Raw genomic sequence first — 6,853 nt, 5'->3', positions numbered from 1 at the left:
CATACTGGAGACACATCAGATGATACAGGGTCCATTAAGCAGAATAGGAACCTTCTAAAGTAAAACAAAATACTTTAACTAGGACTATGAAATAGTGAATAAAGATTTTAAAGATTTTATTATTTTATGGCTTATATTTCTTGTCGTGGTTGATAAATAACACCTGAGGACATTCCAAAAAACACCTACATCCACTGACAAAAAGTGTTAAAAAAAATCCCTTTCAGGATCCACATTTTGGTGTTTTTAAGGTAAAGGACACATGACCTTATATTTAATGCCTTTTTGGAATCCACATTTTACACTAAATAAGAACTGATATTTCCTGGGGACAGAAAAGGCACCGCATTGTAAGATTGACGCAGGTAGCTAACTACAGTGCCTTGTGAAAGTATTCGGCCCCCTTGAACTTTGTGACCTTTTGCCAAATTTCAGGCTTCAAACATAAAGATATAAAACTGTATTTTTTTGTGAAGAATCAACAACAAGTGGGACACAATCATGAAGTGGAACGACATTTATTGGATATTTCAAACTTTTTTAACAAATCAAAAACTGAAAAATTGGGCGTGCAAAATTATTCAGCCCCCTTAAGTTAATACTTTGTAGCGCCACCTTTTGCTGCGATTACAGCTGTAAGTCGCTTGGGGTATGTCTCTATCAGTTTTGCACATCGAGAGACTGACATTTTTTCCCATTCCTCCTTGCAAAACAGCTCGAGCTCAGTGAGGTTGGATGGAGAGCATTTGTGAACAGCAGTTTTCAGTTCTTTCCACAGATTCTCGATTGGATTCAGGTCTGGACTTTGACTTGGCCATTCTAACACCTGGATATGTTTATTTTTGAACCATTCCATTGTAGATTTTGCTTTATGTTTTGGATCATTGTCTCGTTGGAAGACAAATCTCCGTCCCAGTCTCAGGTCTTTTGCAGACTCCATCAGGTTTTCTTCCAGAATGGTCCTGTATTTGGCTCCATCCATCTTCCCATCAATTTTAACCATCTTCCCTGTCCCTGCTGAAGAAAAGCAGGCCCAAACCATGATGCTGCCACCACCATGTTTGACAGTGGGGATGGTGTGTTCAGGGTGATGAGCTGTGTTGCTTTTACGCCAAACATAACATTTTGCATTGTTGCCAAAAAGTTCAATTTTGGTTTCATCTGACCAGAGCACCTTCTTCCACATGTTTGGTGTGTCTCCCAGGTGGCTTGTGGCAAACTTTAAACAACACTTCTTAAAGATATCCATAAAAAATGGCTTTCTTCTTGCCACTATTCCCTAAAGGCCAGATTTGTGCAATATACGACTGATTGTTGTCCTATGGACAGAGTCTCCCACCTCAGCTGTAGATCTCTGCAGTTCATCCAGAGTGATCATGGGCATCTTGGCTGCATCTCTGATCAGTCTTCTCCTTGTATGAGCTGAAAGTTTAGAGGGACAGCCAGGTCTTGGTAGATTTGCAGTGGTCTGATACTCCTTCCATTTCAATATTATCGCTTGCACAGTGCTCCTTGGGATGTTTAAAGCTTGGGAAATCTTTTTGTATCCAAATCCAGCAGCTTCTTCACAACAGTATCTCGGACCTGCCTGGTGTGTTCCTTGTTCTTCATGATGCTCTCTGCGCTTTTAACGGACCTCTGAGACTATCACAGTGCAGTGCATTTATACGGGAGACTTGATTACACACAGGTGGATTGTATTTATCATCATTAGTCATTTAGGTCAACATTGGATCATTCAGAGATCCTTGAACTTCTGGAGAGAGTTTGCTGCAAAAGTGGAATAATTTTGCACGCCCAATTTTTCAGTTTTTGATTTGTTAAAAAAGTTTGAAATATCAATAAATGTGTTCCACTTCATGACACTTTTGTTGATTCTTCACAAAAAATACAGTTTTATATCTTTATGTTTGAAGCCTATCAAAAGGTCGCAAAGTTCAAGGGGGCCGAATACTTTCGCAAGGCACTGTATGTATCTATGTTAATTAGCTAAAGTAGTGAGACGAGCTGAGCCGTAAGCTAGTTCGATGGATAATGCCTTGATCACACCTGCAGTGTTATTGCGCAAAATGGTACGCAGCATCATCTTGAAATGTATGCTACAAAACTTCAACATTCACCTTCTGCTACCCTTTCTGTCAAGCCCTCTATGCATACAGTTTGACGATAAATCCAACTTAAAATGGCTCAGTCACACCAACAGCTTCATTGCGTTTTAGTACACCAGAAGTACATTCATTTCCAATGGAATGCTGCATTTGACTTACAGCATTGCGTTGCAGAGGCAGTTGCAGTGCGTTCTGTGTGGTGCAAACGTTGGATTTATCAAACATATGAGTCAAACTGTATGTGTAGACGGCTTGACAAAAATGGTAGCAGAAGGTGAACTTTTGTTGCACACATATCTAGACAATGCACAATGATGCTGTCAGTGTGATCAAGGCGATAATATTATGGCTAGTTCATGCTCATATGTAAAGAATTTTGAAGGCTAACTAATCTATCAGAAAAAAATATTATCTGCAACCAGAGTGGAATCACCAAAGCACTCTTGGTGTTTTTATGATTTTGATTGGAACATGAAAAGGCCATCTCACTGCATAAGTAATAGCAAATATTTATCTTAAAATTAAAATGTATATCTTAAATACAAAAACATACATTGCCTAGCTACCACATACACACACACACATGCTTATACACACACACACACACACACACACACACACACACACATACATACATCTTAAAAGCAGCAGAAAATAGCAGCAGAAATGTTTTCAAAAGCAGCCGCTTCCTTCACGTAATCTCTTCTTCCAAGGCTACTGGAGCTTTTCATACCTGATGTTATGACTGCTGCAACAACAGGACAGAACAGAACAGGTTAGAAGAACTCAGATGATTATATCTGACTGAGAGTGACTCATTTGGTAAACACCACCACAGTTTAATCTCAGTTTTAGATCTATGATAGATCAGTCGTAAAATGGTGTGCTTTCTGCATGGTATCATTTCATTTATAGGTGGCTGTGAATTCACACTTGGGGATTCTTGTGTACGTTATGTAATATCAATATGTTTACTAATGTTGCTGCTCTGTGTGCCTCCATTCTGTTTGAGCTATAACTAGATACCTTGCTTGATTGAAGGTATGGTTGTGCTTTTGTTCCCTCACTATCGTGAAACCCTACCATCATTGAAGAAGCTGGTGTTGAGGTGAATGCTGTGAGGAAGAGCCATCGTTATGAGGTAGAGCTGCCTGAACACAGTCTGGAGATGATCCTATTGAGATGAAGCCTAGATGAGGATGTATATCCACACCCGCCACCCCAGCCTGAAATGGGACCACCGCTGTTGTGAGGAGATTAGAATATATTGAAGGTAAAGTGATAACAATATATATGACATGATATCATACAATGTTCACAGGCGGCAATTAGTACGATTTTGAAATCTCAAAACTTTAAGACAAACTAGTAGACTGAATACTTTCTTTTAATTGAGTTACACATTAATTTAGTATGTTATTGTAACATTTGAAATTCAGTGATGAGTAGTTGGACAGTTCAGTAGTTTAGTAGTTGAAACCAATACCATTAGAGGTTGGTGAGGATGGCAATTGTTATGATTCTGACCCTCAGAGGGGCCGGCATCTTGATTCTTCTCATGCTGTTCCTCACTCTGGGTCTGCAACATCACAAAATGCATTCATAACTTTACTCATCTCTGTTCTGAATAAAACATAATCGAAGTGAAATCTAAGTCTCAAACAAACTTGTGGCTCAATTTCCTCGATCATATAGTTAAATTGTTGTAGTTTACTCATTTGAAACTCAATGGCCTTTAGCAGTTCTGCGTGTGTTGGTTACCTGGCCAAAACTGACTTCAACTGTGGTCTGCTCTGAGGGATGAATGGTCCCTATAGTCTACAGTTTTGTCAAACTTCCCGTCTACACTATTGTGCACATTTTCAAAATGTTGTAAAATGATAGCAAAAATGCTCTTTAGTTTCGTTATTAGCTTGCACTTGTTGAGTAGCATAGCACAAACAACATGCTGTTGACATTCACTTAGACAAAAATCTACATGCATGCATGCACATAGCCTATGTTGAATTTATGTCAATGTTCTTAATTTCTAAATGTACAGAGAAATACATAAAAATAGTATTTCGAAAGACAAAACTACCTTTTTGCCATTGAAACATGTATTCCCCATGTTTTCTATTCGGTGTGAATGTGGAAAGGGATTTCCCACAAACCTACGTCAGTACGTTGACTGTACGTTTGGCGTCACTGTGCGTCATTTCATTCATCTTAACTCTATAACAAACCGTATATATATTTAAGATATTTATGTATTTTGAGGGTTTAACATATCAATAATTTAAGATATTTAACTGATTGAAACCATACAGTTCCTCAGCTTCCTTACCTTGGGGTGGTTCTCTTTTCCAAACTTAAAGTCTTGTTGACATGAATCCTTGAGTAAGTTACTTATTGTGCCAAATGTTGTTCATTGTCCTATTCCCGAGTCAAATAAGGCTGTATATGCTATGTCTGGGAGCTTTTGAAAAAGTCTTCTTCCAACTAAAACCTGTTTCGCTTGAAGGAGTGTCCTCCTTCAATGATAGATAAAATAGGAAGACACTTATGGGATATGTAAATGACTGCATTATTACTCACTGCACTATTTAACTCATGCCAAACATATGTTCTGGTTTCATAATATTGACAGCTCTGTGCGGTGGTGCCTAGTTTCCATTTGTGTCATGATTGAGTTAAAGCTGCAGCTAGTTATGTTGCAAGAGGAAATGAAACATTGTTCAGAAGTAAACCATCATTATTGAGAAACAAACAGAATTCATTCCCACTTTTTTATTTAATAAAACTAGCTTGTATTGACAATATGATTGTGAGACCAGAAGAACACTGTGGAACCATTGACATTTTACTGATCATCATTCATTGTTTCATTTGACTTGATGAGGTTTATAAGACTCCACATATTTGTTGTAATGTCAATAAGAAGGCATGAAAAACAATTCATATAAAGTTAACATACATAACTAACTCCAACTCTAACCTTGGCGGTAAACTACTGCATTATTACTCACTGCACTATTTAACTCATGCCAAACCTATTTTCTGGTTTCGTAACGTTGACAATGCTCTGTGCGTTGGTGCTAAGTTTCCATTTGTGTCATGACTGAGTTAAAGCTGATATGTTCCAAGAGGAAATTAAACCTTGTTCAGAAGTAAACCAACATCATTATTGAGAAACAAGCAGAATTCAGGCCTAATTTTTTTTATTTAATAAAACTAGCTTGTATAGACAATATGACTGTGGAACCATTGACATTTTGCTGATCATCATTCATTGTTTCATTTGACTTGATGAGGTTTATAAGACTAGTATTTGTTGTAATGTCAATAAGAAGGCATTCATATCAAGTTAACATACATAACTAACTCCAACCTTGGTGGTAAACTACTTGTCTGTCCTTCTGTGACCATTCTTCTTCTCGCCACAAGGTGAGGATCTCATACCACTCCTGAAGTCAAATGAGAAAATAGCACAGCACAGTGGTGGTCACACACACACGTACATGCCCACGCCCACGCCCACACAAAATAAAGGCCCAGATCTAGAGTGAGGCTCCCCTCCTTTCCCCCTGAAGTTGTACTCTAGGCCCACACTGACATTGCATTATGCCTGAGTCGGTCCTACTCCAAAATCATCTGATGTATAATGCAATATGCTAGCCTGGGTACCAATCTGTTTAGCTAACTTTCTACTTTTTGTATTTGGTGTCATATGCCATATGTTTAGCATGATAGGAGTGGCAAGGAGTGGAATGATAGCTAAACAGACTGGTACCCAGACTAGCTATATGCTGTTAACTGTTTACTTATGAATAAACATCAGCAAGGTGTTTTTAGGGGTGGTGAGTTAAAATATCAAAAGGCTTTTTCAGATTTAGAGGGACAAAACATGATGTTTTCTGTTCTTTATTAACTTAACTTCAAATAGTTGTTTTATAATTATTTTCAGGAACATTACAAACTGTACAATACATTTAAACAACACAGGAACAGGAAGCAAATAAAATAGTAAGGTTACAGTATGTGTATGTTATGGTCAAACGTTTAACGTGATGTAAGTCGCTCTGGATAAGAGCGTCTGCTAAATGTAAATGTAAATGTAAATGTCTTGTGAGACATCAATACTTAGCACGCTGTTGTGACAACCACCCATTCCTGACCCTCTTTCTTTGCTGATGAACATCTTGCTGTCTGTGTTGTTCAGTTATGCTGATGCTCAGGCAATATCACGCCACTTTAACTCTTTCCTCCTCCCGATCCTGTTTGTCCTCATCCACCATGTTTGGTTCTTCATACTAATGCTTGATCAGTCATGAGGGCTCCACATCTACCAAGACATGCAACCAGACGTAGCAGGTTTGCTTTAGTTATTTGTACTCTGGACAGCTTCAAAGCTAATGACAATGCATTGCTTAGCTACATACAGTATATTGCTTCACATAATTTGGACTGATTGCTCAGTGGATCATTTAACTTCTGTGTTTTGGATTGTATAACAACACAAATGAATAAGTCAGTTGGTTTACTATATGTTTAGATATATCAGGCATCGTTGGTGGTAACAGTTATAGTTCAATGTGGCTGTATGAGTCCCTTACCTTGAGTCCCTTACCTTGAGTGAGGTAGTTGTTCACACTAGGATATGTACCCGGTAGATGCACATGGTCAGATGGTCTTGGAGTGAAGAATGGAAACGGTTGTTCATCTACTGCCTACTGGGGTGTAGGAGTAACAGGAGTAACATCTTC

General features: G+C 38.4%; 1 long non-coding RNA gene across 2 annotated transcripts; it reads right to left on the bottom strand.

Annotated features, from left to right (window-relative positions):
- Positions 1 to 1,927: 1,927 nt before the first annotated feature.
- LOC115142175 (uncharacterized) lies at positions 1,928 to 4,667 on the bottom strand. 2 transcript variants are annotated; one of them, XR_003865475.2, is made up of 4 exons: positions 4,435 to 4,667; positions 3,595 to 3,687; positions 3,192 to 3,351; positions 1,928 to 2,856 (listed from the first exon to the last, which is right to left on the bottom strand). It is a non-coding gene; the product is annotated as an uncharacterized LOC115142175 (long non-coding RNA). The 2 variants fall into 2 exon arrangements; XR_003865474.2 differs by lacking the exon at positions 4,435 to 4,667 and adding an exon at positions 4,189 to 4,377.
- Positions 4,668 to 6,853: the final 2,186 nt, after the last annotated feature.

This window comes from Oncorhynchus nerka, linkage group LG14, assembly GCF_034236695.1.
Source record: "Oncorhynchus nerka isolate Pitt River linkage group LG14, Oner_Uvic_2.0, whole genome shotgun sequence".
In the NCBI taxonomy this organism is placed as follows: Eukaryota; Metazoa; Chordata; class Actinopteri; order Salmoniformes; family Salmonidae; genus Oncorhynchus; species Oncorhynchus nerka.
This window is presented reverse-complemented; position numbering and strand designations above follow the sequence as displayed.